The 20,322-nt window shown below is 41.5% G+C and overlaps 1 protein-coding gene and 1 long non-coding RNA gene across 9 annotated transcripts in view; one reads left to right on the forward strand and one right to left on the reverse strand.

Annotated features, from left to right (window-relative positions):
- Positions 1 to 4,173, reverse strand: part of LOC137327437 (uncharacterized) — a 51,046-nt gene extending 46,873 nt beyond the window's left edge. The window contains exon 1 of one of the 4 annotated variants that reach the window (XR_010964480.1): positions 4,004 to 4,173. This is a non-coding gene — a long non-coding RNA (uncharacterized lncRNA). Of the gene's footprint in view, positions 1 to 3,077; positions 3,269 to 3,721; positions 3,820 to 4,003 lie in introns of those variants that run through there. The other 3 variants (XR_010964482.1, XR_010964481.1, XR_010964479.1) reach the window with 3 other exon arrangements.
- The window catches only part of LOC137327434 (sodium/myo-inositol cotransporter-like), a 40,143-nt gene continuing 23,211 nt past the window's right edge, over positions 3,391 to 20,322 (forward strand). For 2 of the 5 annotated variants that reach the window (XR_010964475.1, XM_067993244.1), the window contains exons 1-2: positions 3,391 to 3,528; positions 10,011 to 10,134. The gene's annotated coding sequence lies outside the window, so the exon portion shown is untranslated. Of the gene's footprint in view, positions 3,529 to 10,010; positions 10,135 to 19,275; positions 19,651 to 20,322 lie in introns of those variants that run through there. The other 3 variants (XR_010964478.1, XM_067993245.1, XM_067993246.1) reach the window with 2 other exon arrangements.

Raw genomic sequence — 20,322 nt, forward strand, 5'->3', positions numbered from 1 at the left:
TCCAGGGGACTTGTCAGTCTTTAGACCTATTAAGTTTACCTAGTACTTTTTTTCTAGTGATAGTGATTGTTTTTAGTTCCTCCCTACCCTTTGCCCCTTGATTTTCTACAATTATTGGTATATTATTAGTGTCTTCTACTGTGAAGACAGATACAAAATATCTGTTCAATTCCTCTACCATTTCCTTGTTTTCCATTATTATTTCCCCAGTCACATCCTCTAAGGGACCAATGTTTACTTTAGCTACCCTCTTCCTTTTTATATACTTGTAGAAGCTTTTACTGTCAGTATTTATATTTCTTGCTAGTTTACTCTCATAATTTATTTTCTCCCTCTTTATTATTCTTTTAGTCATCTTTAAGTCTTTAAAGTTTTCTCAATCTTCGGGCTTACCAGTAATCTTTGCCATGTTGTATGCTTTTTCTTTTAATCTGATACCATCCTTTACTTCCTTAGTTAGCCATGGTTGGTTCACCCTTTTTGTGGAGTCTTTCCTCCTCACAGGGATATATTTTTGTTGTGAGTCATAAAATATCTTTTTAAATGTTTGCCACTGCTTATCCACCATCATACCGTCTAATCTGTTTACCCAGTCCACTTTAGCCAATTCCGCCCTTATTCCTTTACAACTGCCCTTATTTAAGTTTAATACAGTAGTTTCAGACCCAAGATCCTCACTCTCAAACTGGATGTGAAATTCTATCATGTTATGATCACTGCTTTCCAAGGGATCCTTTAATTGAGATCATTAATTAATCCTGTTTCGTTACCCATTACCAGATCCAAAATGGCCTGTTCCCTGGTTGGTTCCCCCACCTATTGGTCTAAGAACAGTCTCTAATACAATCTACGACCTCCTCCTCTGGGCTATTTTTGCCAATTTGAAAGTAACTTGTATTCTAAATTTATCGTTTTAAATGCAATATTTCATGGCAAGCAAGTCTATAGATGTATTTAGAAGTGAAGATGACTGGATTTTAAGACTATCTTCCATGCATGAGATATTGAAGGGCCAGAAAAGACATTTTACCACATTCAGCTATTGCTCTTAATCAAAGTTGCTTAATTCAAATTATTTGATCATTCATTTTAAGCACTTAATTCCCATTTTGCTGTTATTTATGTTGCTTGATTCGAATCATTGGATAATTCAAATTTTTCAGCACAAAAAAACTTTAAATTATCAAGAGCAGACTGTATCCGTAGAAGACACTGAGATAACATAATCAGTAACACAATGATATAATTGTGCTACTGATTATAACTGACACTACACATTTATTATTTTAATCTTTTTATTAAGCATTCTGATAAATATGAAACTACCAAGCTGGAGAACAGTGCAAAATGCCTACAAGAATTAAGGGGTCGGAATGACTATATTATGCAGAATTTGGGAATCTGTGGGAGCTCAACTTAGCAAAATTTAAATAAAAGAAAGTTATCAGATGGTTATCCAAGCAGTGTCACTGCTCCATCTCCATGGATAAATTCTTCTATTCTCAGGTGATCCTGGGGAGCAAGAGTAATCTCAAATTTCCTGCACCACCACAAACTATGTAACAAAGGTTTATGGCAGAGAAATTCCTCCCCCTGCACCCTTCATTTTTTAAAACCACTGATGCTAAGGTCTTGTACTTCTAGAATCAGACCTTTTGGGTGGCTGCTTCTGCATCTCCCACCCCAGCCCTGATCATTGTATGTTCATCCATGAATCTCAGCATTTATTTCCTTGTGTGAACTCTAGTGCATCCCTGATCTCCTTCGCCTCAGCGTTGGTGGCTGTGCCTTCAGCTGTCTAGGCCCTTAGCTCTGGGATTCCCTCCCTAAACTTCTCCACCTCTCTCTTCTCCTTTAAAATGCTCCTTAAAACCTACCTCTTTCACCTGTCCTAATATCTCCTTATGTGGCTCGGTGTCAAATTTTGTCTGATAACGATCTTGTGAAGTGCCTTAGGATGTTAGGGGCACTTTATAAATGCAAGTTGTTGTTGGTCCCTTCTGACCACCCAACTTCCACTTCATGCTCCTTTCTCTTGCTTAGTATCCAAATCACTACTTTTAAATGCTCTGAGGCATTTTTACATAAATGTAAGTTATTGATAATCAGAACTTAAGTTACACTAAATATGGAAATCCACTGCCACCCAAAAGTTATATTTCCCTTTAGTTAGAACACAAGTAACTAAAAAAACATTGTCTCTACACTAAAATGCTATTTCTACAAACATATCCCTTATCATCCTGGGCAGCTATTACTGGTTATGTCTCCGATTCACCTAATAGAATCAAAGTATGTTACAGCATGGTAACAGGTCATTCAGCCTGTCAAGTCTGTGTCAGCATTCATCTCCATAAGTCACCTAGTTTAATTGCACTCCCTAATCTTAATTCAATGTTACTTCATTCGAATTATCTGATTTAACTCTAAATTTCCACTTTGCTGTGTTATTTATGTTGCTTAACTAAATTACTAGATTCAAACAAAATTTTAGTGGAAAAACTTAAAATATCAGTAGACACTTTTTCAAACAACTTTATATATCCTTTTCAAAAGTACTTATCAGCTCTGCTTCAACAGTTTGTAGCAAAAAGTCTCACATTCTAACCACACTAATGTTTTTTCTAACCTCCCATTTAATTTTCTTTGTGATTATCTTAAATTTGTGCCTTCTTGTTACCATTTCACTAACCAATAGGAACAATTTCTATGATTCTACAATTTACCACTATTTACCCCACTATAACCCTTCATAATCTTGAAATCCTCTAGCAGATCACCCACAACCTTCTCAGCTCTATTGCTTCTCTTCATAACTGTAATCCCTCATCTCTGGCAAGATCATAGTAAATCTACACTGCACCTTTTCCATTACTTTTATAGTCTTCCTATAATGGGGTGCCCAAAAATGTACCCTATACTGTAATTGTAGCCTAAGGTCTTGTACAAATTCAACATAATTTCCTTGCTTCTGTATTCGATGCTTCTAAACTAAGAATTATTTTACTTGCACTGCCACCTTTAATGCTGTGTGCTTCTGCACACCAAGAGTCCATCTACTCCATGTAAAATCTTACCATTGGAGGTGGACTTAATTTTCTTATTGCCAAAATGTATTATTTCACAATTCTCTGCATCGAATCACATGTGCCATGAAGCACGTTGTACCAGAGGCTGAGTTACACACCCGTCCATCCCACCTCGAGAAAAAAAAAGCTTTCGAGCACTGAAATTCTAGAACTTTTAGACTGAGAGTGGCGTTGTTCGATATTCCCAAGGATGCCAATGATCGACTATGGAAGCGACCAATGGAAGCCGAAATCCGCCCAGTGAGCTGTGATTGACGTAGACGTCGACCAATGACAAGTGTGGCCCGCCCATTGTGTTCGGCGATTGGTTGGCGTTCGCCACCTAGACAATCTTCCCTTTTTCTTTTTGTGGAATTCGTCAAATTTTTTTCCCCTAAATTCAAATCTAACGGTAGGAGCTGCGCGTGTGACTTGAGGGGAGATCTTCGGCTTACAGCGGGTGAGTGGCATGGGGGTTTAAATATTTAGACGGTTGCTTGAGGGAAGGTGGACCTGTTCTGTGTTAGAGGCGGCGGGGGGGGAATAAAAATTTTCGTGCGCGAGAACTGGGGGAAAAAATGGCTCTGGCTCCTGAGGCGGATTTAACATAATCCATTTAAACATATTTCAAATACAGTCGATTTCCTTCAAACCGTTTAGATAACGTTCTTTACTCCATAGCATCATTTCTCCACTCACTCCCCTCGATTTTGGAAGTTTCTTCCCCGGGCACCTTCACTCGAAGTTTATTTTTCCCTCCCGTATGCCACACCCCCTTTCTGCTGGAAGCTTCTTTCCCCCCCTCCCACGCCCCCCGTTCCTTCTCGAAGCTTTTTAAAAATCTCTCTCTTCCTCTCCTCTCCTCCCCTCCCCTTTCCCCGGCTGTTTTTTTTTCGAGGCGTAATTTTCTTCTCGAATCTTCTTCGTTTTCTTACCGTCGCTCCTTCTCGAACCTTCCTCTCTGCTCGCCCCCAAATTCCCCGTCCGTCTCTCCGTTCTTAATTTACATTCAAGATTCTCTTTTTTAAAACAAAATGGAGTGACTATTTGGTTTAGAAACCGCTATCGCACCCTTTGTCAGTAGCAGGATCCGCTATCGCACCCTTTGTCGGTAGCAGGATCCGCTATCGCACCCTTTGTCGGTAGCAGGATCCGCTATCGCACCCTTTGTCGGTAGCAGGATCCGCTATCGCACCCTTTGTCGGTAGCAGGATCCGCTATCGCACCCTTTGTCGGTAGCAGGAGCCGCTATCGCACCCTTTGTCGGTAGCAGGAGCCGCTATCGCACCCTTTGTCGGTAGCAGGAGCCGCTATCGCACCCTTTGTCGGTAGCAGGAGCCGCTATCGCACCCTTTGTCAGTAGCAGGATCCGCTATCGCACCCTTTGTCGGTAGCAGGAGCCGCTATCGCACCCTTTGTCGGTAGCAGGAGCCGCTATCGCACCCTTTGTCGGTAGCAGGAACCTCTGTGGCCCCTGCGCCGTTGTCACTAGATGTGACCATCCTCTAGCTGCTGCTGCTGCTCCTACTACCCCCCACCGGAGTTTAACGGGGCGGAAACAACTAGATCAAAACTAAACCCGCCGCCCGACTACGGGATTTTATTGAGTCCCAAGCTTTGCCGCACCCACCACGAGATTCTGAGGCTGTATTAGGGAGGGACGGACAGACAAATGATGGGAGTAAGATTCACCAGTGCCCAGATTGCAAACCTAGTGAAAGAAGATTGTAGTTCCCCTTGAGTTTTATTCCGACCCTTCCTCCGTTTTATAGAAAATACTCACAAGAGGAACATTTTGATTTTAAATTGAAACTGTATTCCACCACCGTTCGTGTGCCTGTGATGTGTCGGAGGATAAATAACTGAGAGTGGGAGTGTGACATTTTCAAACCAGCTTGAAAGCATGGGAAGGAATATTATTGGCTGGAAAATTGTATTACCATTTGGCAGAATGGTTTTCTGGGATTGTTTGAATCGCCAATGGATCTGAAGTCATTATTGTGATCACAAGAATCTCTCTTTATATCATATTTATAGCAAATGCATAGCTTCGCCAGAAATGTGACAATATTTAAAATGTCATCTTGAGCATTTCATTTTTGTGAAGCAGAGAATAAATAAAGGGTTTGACTGAAGGGGGGAGGGGTTGGTTTGTCTTTACATCTGCGTAAGAACACAGGAACCTGAGTAGGCCATTCAGCCCCTTCTGCTGTTCGGTCAGATTCTGGCTGACCTGTACCTTAACTCCATTTACCCACATTTTCTCTAAATCCCTTGATGCCCTTACCTAACAAAAATCTTATCGATCTCAGTTGCAAAAATTTCAATTAACTGAGCATCCAGAGTCTTTTTGACTCTGGCTCTTGTTGACTTTGTGTGGATTTTCTCCTCCCACCCCTTAACTGGTTGAAATCTTTCCCCACTGCACTATTTACCCTTTCAGCAAGGGCATAGTTTCCCCTCCGGTTTAGGTGAAGGCCAATCTGTCCGTGAAGCCCTCCCTGGCCCCAAAATCTGTCCCAATATCCCAGGAACCTAAAACCCTTCTGTGCACCATTCTTCCAGCCAGACGTGGACAATCCTATTCTTTCTCCCCGTCTGATCCAGCCTGTGGCACTGGGAGTAATCTACTACCCTCGAGGTTCTGCTGCTTAATCTAAAACTTAACTCCTTCAAACCCATTTGCAGAACCTCAAATTTAGTCCTATCTCTGTCATTGGTTCCTACATGAAACACAACTGCTTGCTGCTCACTCTCCTTTTCCTTTTGTATTCGCTCTGTGATATCCCTAACCCTTGTACCTGGGAAGCAACATACCATTTCGGACTCTGGATCACTACTACAAAAATAAATCTAACTAGACCGCTGAATATAGAATCCCCTGCAATCACTACTTTGCTTATTCTTACTAACTGTACTGTTTCCCCCGTGGGTAAGGTAACCACTTGCTCCTCAGTGCAATGTAGCTGTTCATAGTTGCCCTCCTCTTTAGGAACATAGAAATTTCTAGATGAAAAAAGACCAAGATCCATCTAGTTTACCTACTACTATCCTGATAGTTGCATGATACAAATAAAAATGATTTTTGTAGCCTTTTTTGTACGCATCACTGGTGCCTAAACAGTTACACTTATTAGACAATTGCAGCTCGACAGATCCCCTTTTTACCCTCATCTGCGGCTTCCTACCCTGCCTGCCGATGGTCACCCAGTATCCCATACCAGCTTGACTACTTTTAGCAACTTGTGAGTTGACAGCGCTCTGGAGCACCTGCTCCAGAAAACTTTTTCCCTCCCAAATGTTGCAGTATGTCCATTTGTCTCTCAAGGCCTGGATTGTGGCTAGACACCTTGGATTAGTGCTATTTTCCGCTTCAAGATGAAGTACTTTCATTGTATCTGATGAATAAACTATCAAAATGAACTTTGCTTTTCAAAAACCAGCCAGGTGCAAATTATCAAGTTTATTATCCCACAGTTAAAGCAGATGCTGGGTGCTCCGACCAATTAGGATGGTATGTGAGCCATATCCTCCTGTTGTATCTTCCGATTTATGCTTCCAGGGGCAGTTCAGACTGGGAATAAGTGTGACGACTGCTTCAGATCACTTGGGAGACTGTAGGTCCAAGTCACGGTGTGAAGAAAGGACACTGTGGAATTACTTTATCACATAATGTCTCATTATGCATGTGTGGTCCAATCAGTGGAAGTGAACTGTTAAGATTTTGGAGCTTTTATTTTTAAACTGATGGAATAATACTAAGTGAAGTACTGTAATCTTCCACCCTCCATAAACCTGAGCTCATCTAAAACTCTCCTGCCCGTATCCTAACTTGCACCAAGTCCCGTTCACCCATCACCCCTGTGCTCGCTGACCCACATTGGCTTCCAGTCCAGCAACACCTTAATTTTAAAATTCTCATCCTTGTTTTCAAATCCCTCCATGGCCTCGCCCCTCCCTATCTCTGTAACCTCCTCTAGCCCAACAACTCTCTAAGATCTTTGCACTCCTCCAATTCTTGCCTCTTGCGCATCCCCGATTTTAATTGCTCCGCTATTGGCGGCCGTGCCTTCAGCTGCCTAGGCCCTAAACTCTGCAATTCTCTCCCTAAATCTCCACATCTCTCTCCCTCTCCTTTAAGAGGCTCCTTAAAACCTACCCCTTTGACCAAGCATTTGGTCACCTGTCCTGATATCTCCTTATGTGGTTCCGTGTCAAATTTTGTTTGCTAAGACTCCTGTGAAGTGCCTTGGGACGTTTTACTATGTTAAAGGCACTATATAAATGCAAGTTGTTGTTGTAATCTACTTGACATTTTTCTTTGTTCTTGTTTGATCTGAAATACAAATTTTTAGTTTAGAGTCTGTTGTGTGGTTGTTTCTATAAGTCAGAAAATGTTGGGATCACATACCACTACCTGTGCATACCCCACTATATGCCAGCAGGCTATCTTACATACTTTGTTCCTAGTTTTGGTTCCTAGAAAGTTCATGGATGCTTATGGAAGATGAGTTTTGCTTTGAGAACAATTAAAAAGTATGGGGCAGAGTTCCAATCATAAATTGTCGCCCCTACTATTTCTGAAACACTGAGGATGTTGACTGGAGGCTCTCCATACTGTAAGCAAAACACCAATCTGTGCATGTGCTTTCATGTTCGGTCGAAGAAGAGAAAGGTGTCCTGACCAACGTTCTTCCCTCAACCGGCACACCAAAAATAGATTAACTGTTCTTGATTGCTTTTGTCAGATCTTGCTCTGTGTAAATTGGCTGCAGTTTGCCGTGACTGCACATCAAAGGTAATTCATTGATTGTGAAGTATTTGTGGACAACCTGAGAATGTGATAGGCACTATATAAATACAAGTTCTTCATCACATTTTATGGTGGGGTACTGTTCACCATGTCACTTGGGAAGACTTTAACAAGTAGTTAGTGATCCTCCTCTTTGTGGGGAGGTAAGTGGGGTCTCTTTTAGAGTTTGCTTAAGAATGACAGATGAAACAGAGCTGATCCTCTTTGGCAGACTCAGTAATCTGATACTTGAGCAAGGCAGGCCACAGTACTTAAGGATGTTGCTGATTGAGTAGGTAGTTTGCGACCTCAAGGCATAGTCCTGTCACTGGGGCAGGGATTCTTTCCACTAGGCTCCATATAACCTTACAAGTCAATGCCCTAATAAGTAGTCTAATCTTAGGTTGTATTCTGTGTGGGTTTTTGACAGTTAAACTGCAACAGGTCTCCTACATGCTAGTCATGAAACGTTTGCTGAAGTGTCAACCTTGGTGCAGTGGTAGCACTCTCACCTCTGAGTCAGAAGGTTTGGGTTCAAGTCCCACTCCAGAGACTTGAGCACATAATCAAGACTGACACTTCAGTGCAGTACTGAGGGAGTGCCACACTGTCGGAGGTGCCATCTTTCGGATGACACGTTAAACTGAAGTCTTGTCTACCCCCTCGGGTGGCACTATTCGAAGAGAAGAGAAGAGGAGTTCTCCCCATGGTCCTGGCCAATATTTATCCCTCAACCAACATCATTAAAATAGATTATATGGTCATTATTTCATGTTGTTTGTGGGACCTTGCTGTGCACAAATTGGCTGCCACGTTTCCTACATTCCAACAATGAGTACAATTGAAAAGTATTTAATTGGCTGTAAAGCGCTTTGGGACTTTGAGCGTTTATAAATGCAAGTTCCTTTTCTTTTCCTTCATTCCATTTAAATTGGCCAAAATCGCTAGCTATTTTTCCTTTCCATTATAATAAATTACAAAGTTGCCGTTTACAGCGTGTATTTCAGGCACAAACAGGTGTTTACTCAATAGTTCACTACTTCAATAAATAAGCTTCTTGATTAAATCCTAAAAGTCGATGAAGTGTTGACTATGATTAATTAATATTCTTTGATGAATTTATCCAGTTATTGTTTGATAGTATTCATTTTCTCACCTCAGAGATCTCTTTCCTTTCTCCTGGCTCTAAATCCTCATCATCTAGTTCAATTGCCCCTACTCTCCCAGAACTGCTGTGGCTTCCTCCCTTCCGAGGGTGCTTCTCATCTCCAGATGCCCATTTATCTCACTACCTGTGCCAGTTGTTCCTCTGTGGTCCAAATGCCTGTGCTCCTCTCAAACTTGCAGCAGATGGGATCTTAGCTGCCAGATACCATGAGGTCGTTGCTGGGCCTTCGCTCCGACTGCAAAGTATGGGTGTATGGACCTCAGCTCTGAACATTGGGATATCCCCACACTCAAGTACTTATTCTCTAAGCTCAGGCATTACTCGCTACTTTGTGGCCGTAGCGTTTCCCTTTAAACCGTTCATTGTGTATAGCCGGCAAATCACATTAGCACCAATGCGCCTGCTATAAGCAGTGGGGACTGTACAGTGTTTCACAAAAGTATTATTTATGAACTTGAAAAGGATAAACAAATGATGCAAATCGTATGGTCAAATTCTCCTGTGACAAGTGAGTGCAGAATTAATACAGTACTTTAAGAATATATTAACTACAGACAGTAATATAAATGTCAAGTGTTACCTGAATTGTTAAATTGCAATCCACAATAATACTTGATATGTAAGCTACTTTTTTGTCTACTCCAAGAGCTTATCTTTGTAGCTCAAATGTTGTGTTCTTATTCAAAGCCCAGTTTTTAGTTTAGTAGTCCAAGTTTATCACATGACTAGGCAGAAGATAAGTTTTATCCAGTCATTTCTTTTTCGTGAAGCCCTTTTAGGGAAATCATGTTTATGTACATGCTACAATTTCAGGAGTTTGGTAACCAGTTGATTTACTTTGATTCAAAATGCAGCAAGGTTCAAGTTCAGTTACAGTAAATAGTCAGCTCAGCTTCAAATTGCTACACTGTCGACATTGATTCAAAAATTGATACATTCAAAACTCTCTAATCAAATGTATGTGATACATGCTGTACTTTAGGTTGTGTGCCTGACTGACTGAAACTGACTGCATTCTTTCCAAAAAAGTTGTGATCCTGAGACTGACCCATTTTCCATAGCTGAACTGCAATGCTCATTTTTCAAAGCTGCTGTTAACTAAGATGGTGAGTGTTTTTTAACCAGAGGTACCTTTTTCCAATTATCTGTGAAATGTATTCTGCAGAATTTTATAGGCTAAACAATGGAAGGTTATTGCTTTGATTTTCTTCAAGTGAATAACATATTTGTCACGGTAATGCTGTTCCATTTACTTGGTAAGTGAATTATGATGAGATTCTTTCACTAACAACCGAGTTTGCTGTAACAAGGTTCTTCAGTATTCATAATTGCTGTATCTCCAAATAAACTTTTGCATTTTATTCAAAAAATAATGCAAGTTATGTATGATACATAAGTTTGACAGTTGTTTTTAAAAAATAATTTATTTGCAATATTTGTACATATGTGTACAAAATAAGGTAATAATTTTAAAAGTTGTGATGTTTGACAATGCTAGAATCTGTCCTTTTAGTAGGAAACAGAGTTGACCTGTGCTTTTCTCGAGCTGTTTGGGGCTGGTAAGTCACGCATGGAACAGTTACAACCCAAGTTCTTGCTTTTAGTGATCTTTTGAAATGTTGGTTTGCAAAAGTATAAGTTCAGGCACAACAGAATCAAAGACACAGTTGCTTCTGTTTGCAAATGTTCTCACTGCTGTTTCACCATTGAAAGGTGAACGTTATTTTCTTTTAAAGCCAGGGAGGTATAAGCACTTAATACTGATGGTACTTAACCCAGTTACTTGCAATTGTGCAATCTGGTCTAAATTGGGAATCTTACATCATCTTGGGAAATGTGGGCAGAAACTTTCAAAAATTGTTTTTGTGGCAAATACTTGTACTCTACCCAGAACCCTAACACAGACTACAGACATCCAGTTCAGTCAGCTTAGGAACTAGGGCCAAAGTCAGCATTAATACCCTCAGAATGGCTGGTCTGTCTGTGACATTGCAACACATAAGAGGGAGACCCCATCAGGTTAAAATTAATCAAGCCAAGCATGCTTCTTTGAATTCAACTTTCAATTGAAATTTTCAAAACTGAGATTGATAGATTTTTGTTAGTCAAGAGTATTAAGGTTTACGGAACTAAGGTGGGTAGATGGAGTTAAGAGACAGATCAGCCATGATCCAATTGAATGTCGGAATAGGCTTGAGGGGCTGAATGGTCTACTCCTGTTCCTAAGTTCTATTTTATCCCATTGTCTGCAGTGAGTGGACAATTCTAGATGCAAAGCTGGTATTCCATGGAGGAAGACAAGGGTATTAGATCTAGATATCTGAATCGTGAGCAGATATGTTTTTAAAGCATATAGTGTTTCAAAAAGTATACACTTTGGAAGAGCAATTTTAGTTTAAATTGTATTGAAACATGAATGAGTACCAGTGACAAGATGTATAAAATATTTTTTAACAACACTATCGAAATTCTAACCTATTTTCATACTAAGCAAAAAATAGCACAGTACTCAAAGTTTGAACTTTGTAGCAATATGCAGTTTTTAATTTTGCTTTTTAAAAATTAATGCATTTTTTTGAAAGCTGAATCTTGAATTCTTCAGTGGCTCAGCAGGTAGAACTAAGTAGAATCATAGAATGATACAGCACAGGAGGCCGCCATTTGGCCCATTGTGCATGTGCCGGCTCTTTGACACAGCTATCCAATTAGTCCCACTCTCCTGCTCTTTCCCCATAGCCCTGTAAATTTTTCCACTTCAACTATTTATCCAATTCCCTTTTGAAAATTATTATTGAATCTGCTTCCACCACCCTTTCATGATGTGGAGATGCCGGTGATGGACTGGGGTTGACAAATGTAAGGAATCTTACAACACCAGGTTATAGTCCAACTGTTTTATTTGAAAATCACAAGCTTTCGGAGGCTTTCTCCTTCGTCAGGTGAGCAAGTGTGGGATTCCATGGAAGGTTACCGCATTTATAGTCAGAGAACAATACCTGGTGATTACAGATAATCTTTCCAACTGCCCGTTGTCAAGGCAATCAAAGTGTTCAGACAGAGTGATGTTACCTACAGGACCACCGAATACACAAACGGCCATAACAAAAGACAGACAGACAGACAAAGAGAGAGAGAGAGAGAAACATCCGAAAGGAAGAGAAAGACAAAGAATGACCCGTTGTGTTAAAAACAGATAACTTTTTTTCGCTGGTGGGGTTACGTGTAGCGTGACATGAACCCAAGATCCCGGTTGAGGCCGTCCTCATGGGTGCGGAACTTGGCTATCAATTTCTGCTCGGCGATTTTGCGTTGTCGTGTGTCTTGAAGGCCGCCTTGGAGAACGCTTACCTGAAGATCGGTGGCTGAATGTCCTTGACTGCTGAAGTGTTCCCCAACTGGGAGGGAACCCTCCTGTCTGGTGATTGTTACGCGGTCTCCGTTCATCCGTTGTCGCAGTGTCTGCATGGTCTCGCCAATGTACCATGCTCCGGGGCATCCTTTCCTGCAACGTATGAGGTAGACAACGTTGGCCGAGTCACAGGAGTATGAACCATGTACCTGGTGGGTGGTGTCCTCTCGTGTAATGGTGGTGTCTGTGCCGATGATCTGGCATGTCTTGCAGAGGTTGCCGTGGCAGGGTTGTGTGGTGTCGTGGACGCTGTTCTCCTGAAAGCTGGGTAATTTGCTGGGAACGATGGTCTGTTTGAGGTTGGGTGGCTGTTTGAAGGCGAGTAGTGGAGGTGTGGGGATGGCCTTAGCGAAGTGTTCGTCGTCATCGATGACCTGTTGAAAGCTGCGGAGAACATGGCGTAGTTTCTCCACTCCGGGGAAGTACTGGACAACGAAGGGTACTCTGTTGGTTGCGTCCCGTGTTAGTCTTCTGAGGAGGTCTATGCGATTTTTCGCTGTGGCCTGTCGGAACTGTCGATCGACGAGTCGAGCGTCATATCCCGTTCTTACGAGGGCGTCTTTCGGCGTCTGTAGATGTCCATCGTGTTCCTCCTCGTCTGAGCAGATCCTGTGTATTCGCAGGGCCTGTCCATAGGGGATGGCCTCTTTGACGTGGTTAGGGTGGGAGCTGGAAAAGTGGAGCATCGTGAGGTTGTCCGTGGGCTTGCGGTAGAGTGAGGTGCTGAGGTGCCCGTCTTTGATGGAGATTCGTGTGTCCAAGAAAGAAACCGATTCTGAGGAGTAGTCCATGGTGAGCTTGATGGTGGGATGGAACTTGTTGATGTTATCGTGTAGTCTCTTCAGTGGTTCTTCGCCATGGGTCCATAGGAAGAAAATGTCGTCGATGTATCTGGTGTATAGCGTTGGTTGGAGGTCCTGTGCAGTGAAGAAGTCCTGCTCGAACTTGTGCATGAAAATGTTGGCGTATTGGGGTGCGAATTTGGTCCCCATGGCTGTTGCGTGTGTTTGGGTAAAGAACTGGTTGTCGAAGGTGAAGACATTGTGATCCAGGATGAAGCGGATGAGTTGTAGGATGGCGTCTGGGGATTGGCTGTTGTTGGTGTTGAGTACTGATGCTGTTGCAGCGATGCCGTCATCGTGGGGGATACTGGTGTAGAGTGCCGAGACGTCCATCGTGGTGAGAAGTGTTCCTGGTTCAACTGGTCCGTGGGTGCTGAGTTTTTGTAGGAAGTCTGTAGTGTCGCGACAGAAGCTGGGGGTTCCCTGTACGATGGGTTTCAGGATGCCCTCGACGTATCCAGAGAGGTTCTCACAGGGTTCCGTTGCCTGATACGATAGGACGTCCGGGTATGTTGGTTTTGTGTATCTTTGGGAGGCAGTAGAAGTCTCCCACGCGGTGAGTACGTCGGATGAGAGCGCGTAGGATGCTTTGAAGGTCTGGATCGAAGGTCTTGATCAGTTTGTTGAGCTGGTGGGTGTGTTCCTTGGTCGGATCTGCGGGTAACCGTCTGTAGCGTTCCTGGTTGTCCAATTGTCGGTATGCTTCTTTGCAATAGTCCATTCTGTTCTGTATGACGATGGCTCCTCCTTTGTCCGCTGGTTTGATGATGATGTTGCGGTTGGTCTTGAGAGTGTCGATGGCGTTGCGTTGTGCTCGGGTGACTTTCTGGACTGTCTTGTGAGTGCGGCTGATGAATCTGGCATTGACGCATTTCCTGACTGCTTGAGCATACATGTCAAACTTAGGGCAGCGACCGTTCGGAGGAGTCCAGTTTGACTCTTTCTTCTTCGGTTGCTGTACCGCGGATCCCTCTGATGCCGGTGATGGACTGGGGTTGACAAATGTCAGAAATTTTACATTTTATGGTTATGGCCGTTTGTGTATTCGGTGGTCCTGTAGGTAACATCACTCTGTCTGAACGCTTTGATTGCCTTGACAACGGGCAGTTGGAAAGATTATCTGTAATCACCAGGTATTGTTCTCTGACTATAAATGCGGTAACCTTCCATGGAATCCCACACTTGCTCACCTGACGAAGGAGAAAGCCTCCGAAAGCTTGTGATTTTCAAATAAAACAGTTGGACTATAACCTGGTGTTGTAAGATTCCTTACATTTGACCACCCTTTCAGGCAGTGCATTCCAGATCATCATAACTCCTGCGCAATTTTTTTTTTACCTTATGTCGCCACTGGTTCATTTGTCAATTACCTTAAATCTGTGTGCTCTGGTTACCGACCCTTCTGACACTGGAAACAGTTTCTCCTTATTTACTCTATTAAAACCCTTCATGATCATGAACACTTATCAAATCTCACCGTAACCTTCTCTGCTCTAAGGAGAACAACCCCAGTTTCTTTAGTCTTTCCACATAACTGAAGTCTTTCATCCCTGGTACTATTCTGGTAAATCTTCTCTGCATCCTCTCCAAGTGTGGTGCCCAGAATTGGACTCAATACTCCAGCTGGTGCCTAACCAGTGTTTTATAAAGTATTAGCATAACATCCTTGCTTTTGTACTCGATGCCTCTATTTATAAAGCCACGGATCCCGTATGCCTTTTTAACAGCCTTCTCAACTCTTCCTGCCCTCCCAGGACACTCTGTTCTGCACCACCTTTAGAATTGTACCATTTGGTTTATATTGCTTCTCCTCATTCTTCCTACCAAATGAATCACTTCACACTTAAATTTCATCTGCCATGTGTCTGCCCATTTCACCAGTCTGTCTATGTCCTTTTGAAGTCTGTTATTATCCTCCTCACTGTTTACTACATTTTGGAGTTTTGTGTCATCTGCAAACTTTGAAATTATGCCCTGTATACCCATATCCAGGTCATTAATATATATCAAAAGGAGCAGTGATTCCAACACCGACCCCTGGGAGACACCACTGCACACTTCTCTCCAGTTTGAAATATATCTGTTCACCCTACTCTGTGCTTTCTGTCCCTTAGCCAATTTTGTACCCACGCAGCCACTAGGAACATAGGAACAGGAGTAGGCCATTCAGCCCCTCGTGCCTGCTCCGCCATTTGATAGGATCATGGCTGATCTGTGATCCAGCTCCATATACCTGCCTTTGGCCCATATCCCTTAATATCTTTGGTTGCCAAAAAGCTATCCATCTCACATTTAAATTTAGCAATTGAGCTAGCATCAATTGCCGTTTGCGGAAGATAGTTCCAAACTTCTACCACCCTTTGTAGAAATGTTTTCTAATCTCACTCCTGAAAGATCTGGCTCTAATTTTTAGACTGTGCCCCCTACTCCTAAAATCCCCAACCAGCGAAATAGTTTCTCTCTCCACCCTATCCGTTCCCCTTAATACCTTATAAACTTTGATCAGATCACCCCTTAACCTACGAAACTCCAGAGAATACAACCCCAATTTGTGTAATCTCTCCTTGTAACTTAACCCTTGAAGTCCGGGTATCATTCTAGTAAACCTACGCTGCACTCGCTCCAAGGCCAATATGTTCTTTCGAAGGTGTGGTGCCCAGAACTGCTCACAGTCCTCCAGGTGCGGTCTAACCAGGGTTTTGTATAGCTGCAACATAATTTCTGCCCCCTTGTGCTCCAGTCCTCTAGATATAAAGGCCAGCATTCCATTAGCCTAACTGATTATTTTCTGCACCTGTTCATGACACTTCAATGATCTGTGGAACTGAACCCCTAAGTCCCTTTGGACATCCACTGTTTTTAACTTTTTACCATTTAGAATGTACCCTGTTCTATCCTTTTTTGATCCAAAGTGGATGACCTCACATTGGTCTACATTGAATTCCATCTGCCACAGTTTTGCCCATTCATCTAATCTATCAATATCCCTTTGTAATTTTATGTTTACATCTACACTGTTTACAATGTCACCAATCTTTGTGTCATCGGCAAACTTAGCTATGAGACTTTCTATGCCTTCATCTAAGTCGTTAATAAATATTGTGAATAATTGAGGCCCCAAGACAGATCCCTGCGGGACTCCACAAGTCACATCCTGCCAATGTGAATACTTACCCATTATCTCTACTCTCTGTCGCCTTTCGCTCAGCCAATTTCCTAACCAAGTCCGTACTTTTCCCTCGATTCCATGGGCTTCTAACTTAGCTAACAGTCTCTTATGTGGGACCTTATCAAATGCCTTCTGGAAGTCCATATAAATAACATCCATTGACATTCCCCTGTCCATTTCTTTAGTCACCTCTTCAAAAAATTCAATCAGGTTTGTCAGGCACGACCTACCTTTCACAAATCCATGCTGGCTCTCCCTGATCAACTGAAAATTCTCGAGGTGTTCAGTCACCCTATCCTTAATTATAGACTTCAGCAATTTCCCCACAATAGATGTTAGGCTAATTGGTCTATAATTCCCCGGTTTCCCTCTCTCTCCTTTCTTAAAAAGCGGAGTGACATGTGCAATTTTCCAATCTAGAGGGACAGTTCCTGAATGTAGAGAACTTTGAAAGATTATAGTTAGGGCATCTGCAATGTGCTCACCTATTTCCTTTAAAACCCTGGGATGGAAACCATCTGGTCCTGGGGATTTGTCACTCTTTAGTGCTATTATTTTCTTCATTACTGTTGCTTTACTTATGTTAATTTTATCGAGTCCCTGTCCCCGATTCAGTATTCGTTTTCTTGGGATTTTCAGCATACTATCCTCTTTTTCTACTGTAAATACTGACGCAAAGTAATTATTCAACATGTCCGCCATTTCCCCATTGTCAATGACAATATCACCACTTCCAGTTTTTAAGGAGCCAACACTGCTCCTGACCACCCTCTTTTTCCTAATATAACTATAAAAGTTCTTCGTATTGGTTTAGATATCCCTTGCAAGTTTATTTTCATACTCTCTTTTTGTAGCTCTTACTATCTGTTTTGTGACCCTTTGTTGATATTTGCATCTTTCCCATTCGCCAGGATCTGTGCCATTTTTTGCCCTTTTGTATGCCCTTTCCTTATGTCTTATCCTGTCACTTACCTCTTTAGTTGTCCATGGCTGTTTTTTTTGGCAAGTAGAGTTCTTGCCCCTCAAGGGTATAATCTGGTTCTGTATCTCGTTAAATGTTTCTTTAAACATTTCCCACTGATCATCAGTCATTTTACCCATTAACAGATTTGCCCAGTTTACTGTGGACAGTCTCTGTCTCATCCCATTGAAGTCGGCCATACCCAAGTCTAGAAGCTTAGCAGCTGATTCACTTTTTTCCCTTTCAAACACTACCTTGAACTCGATCATGTTATGATCGCTATTGGATAGATGTTCACGCACAGTTAAGCTGTTAACTAAATCTGGTTCATTACTCATTACTAAATCTAGTATGGCTTGCCTTTTAACATTTAGTAACTTTTTTAACAACACTATCTAAATTCTAACCTATTTTCATACTAAGCTGAGGTCCTTCTATCTATAGTGAATTGCTCTGGGGAGTTCTCTGTGATAGGCATTATTCGAATAGTGAGGAAGACCTTCTTTGAAGTTTCCATGCCAAAACTGATGCTATTTTTTTAAAAACTGAAGAAATAAGGTGGGAGTTGATATTGTTCTCTTCCATAAAAAGGGTGAGTAATTTGAATAAAACTACACTCTCTCTCCCTGACTTTCCCCTTTAAGAAACTTAAAGAGCTGATCTGTTTCTCCATATTGTAGACTGGAACATAGTGCTGAATTCATAGAATCTTATAACACAGAAGCAGGCCATTCGGCCCATTGGCATTCTGCCAACTCTTTGAAAGAGCTATCCAATTAGTCCCACTCCCCTGCTCTTTCCCCATAGCCCTGCAAATTTTTATTTTTCAAGCATATATCTAATTTCCTTATGAAAGTTACTATTGAATCTGTTTCCACCACCCTTTTGGGTCATGCATTCCAGATCATCATAACTCGCTGTGTGAAAACAATTTCTCCTCCTCTCCCCTCTGGTTTTTCTGCCAATTATCTTAAATCCGTGTCCTCTGGTTACCAGCCCACCCGCCACTGGGAACAGTTTCTCCTTATTGACTCTTATCAAACCCCTCATAATTTTGAATGTCTTTATTAAATTTCCTTTGACCTTCTCTGCTCTAAGGGGAACAATCCCAGCTTCTCTCGTCTCTCCAAATTAGATTTTTAAAAAACCTAATCGTTGTTTGATTTCTTTCAAATCCAGTTTAAATAATCTCTTCGCACCAACACTGTTTATAGACTTGATACTTTTAATGCAACATCTCAGAGTATTACATATTGAGCAAAAAATATTGGTGGCAGTTGTATCATGAAGGGAATAGAATTGACCCAGGGAGACTTAGAAAGGGGCAAGGAAGTAGCAGTAGACTTGCCACTTTCAATGTTGAAATAACGTGGAGAAGTAATTTTAAAAGCATTTATGGGATACATAGCCAGACAGAGGTTATGATGAGGCTTTGTAATAGACTGGTTAGATTACATTTGCAGTTACATTTGTCATCACACTTCGAAAGGGACATAGAAGGTGGAAAGAAAAGCAACATAAATGATTCTAAATGTAAAATGGGTGAGGTACGAGGAGGGAAGTTTAAGTTACTCAGTCTAGAAATGGGAGAGTGGACCTGATTGATCTATATACAAGTATGCAAAAAGAAAGATGAGAAAAGATACATCAGTGCTAACCCTACCCATTTTATGCATCACCCTTCCGACTTGCTAGTAATGCTAACTCAAGTAGGAGGCAAAAAAAAGCCTGTGGCCACTTTCTGAAAAAATTCAGAAGTTTTTCCCTGACTTCCTAAGGCAATCAAGCAGGAGATGTTGTTACCCATGATACATCATTAGATATACGGAAACAATACGCCCCCTTCTCCCCCCCCCCCCCCCCCCCATCCTAAATTTCTTAGGAAGTTAGGAGTATACAGAACTGGAAATGAACATTTACATCTATCAGACCAGCCCCAAAGTTCAGACTTCTTACTTTGGTCTCCAGTAGCCCTGTCTGCCAAAACTGTATCTATCGTCCCATTAAAATTAATAATCTTGATTCTGCTGCCTGCCTGGGTAAGCTACTTCACGTGTTTACTACATTCTGTGTGAAGAAGTTATATTTTAACTTTTTCATCATCTAACTTTAAACCCTGTACCCTTATCTTAGACATTGAGTTAATAATGAACATTATTCTGGGATGCAGTTTATCTATTCTCTAGAAAATCTAAAATACCTCAAAAGATATATTAAATGCTGTACTATAGCTGGGATAAGGTAAGTCCAGCCAGTAAGACTAGAACATATAAATTTAAATCAGTGAAAAGTAAATTTAAAACAAATGCATTAGAAAAAGCTTTACTGGGAATGAAAAGCATTTGGAATAATCTACCTGGCAAGGTAATTGAGTTGAAGACATTAGGGCTGTTTGAAAATGCAGTTGGATGCTAGGCTGAGTACGTACTAGAGAGATTAACTTTGGACTTTCTTGCCCTTATACCATAATCTTTTCTTATGTTCTTTAAATAGTTGTAGGAAGTAATCCATCTTGGGTTCTTACCATGATATCGTGAAATTTACCTCGTGGATAAATGACCATTGAGGGTATGATTTGAAGGGGAGCCAGTGCTGTGCTACTGGAGAAAGTTTTTTTTTAGTGTCCTATATTTTTCTTAAATTTTCTTAATTGTTCCATATTTTTAGCCTGTCACCATGTCCTATTTCAGTTGTCAGATTTGGTTGTTTGGATTGTGGTCATCTCAACTGCTTTTTGTTAGCGCTGCTAAGCATTTTGCTAAGCAGCGTGCTTTGAAGTGTGAATCTATATGCTTTTAACCAAATATAATGTACAATAAGTGCTTTTAATGGTTTTGTGACTTTAATTTGTGTTGTCCACTTTTGTCATAATAACTGTACTTAGTCACACAACTGAGAGAGGCATAAAAGTGT

This window comes from Heptranchias perlo, chromosome 11 (assembly GCF_035084215.1).
Source record: "Heptranchias perlo isolate sHepPer1 chromosome 11, sHepPer1.hap1, whole genome shotgun sequence".
Taxonomy (NCBI): Eukaryota; Metazoa; Chordata; class Chondrichthyes; order Hexanchiformes; family Hexanchidae; genus Heptranchias; species Heptranchias perlo.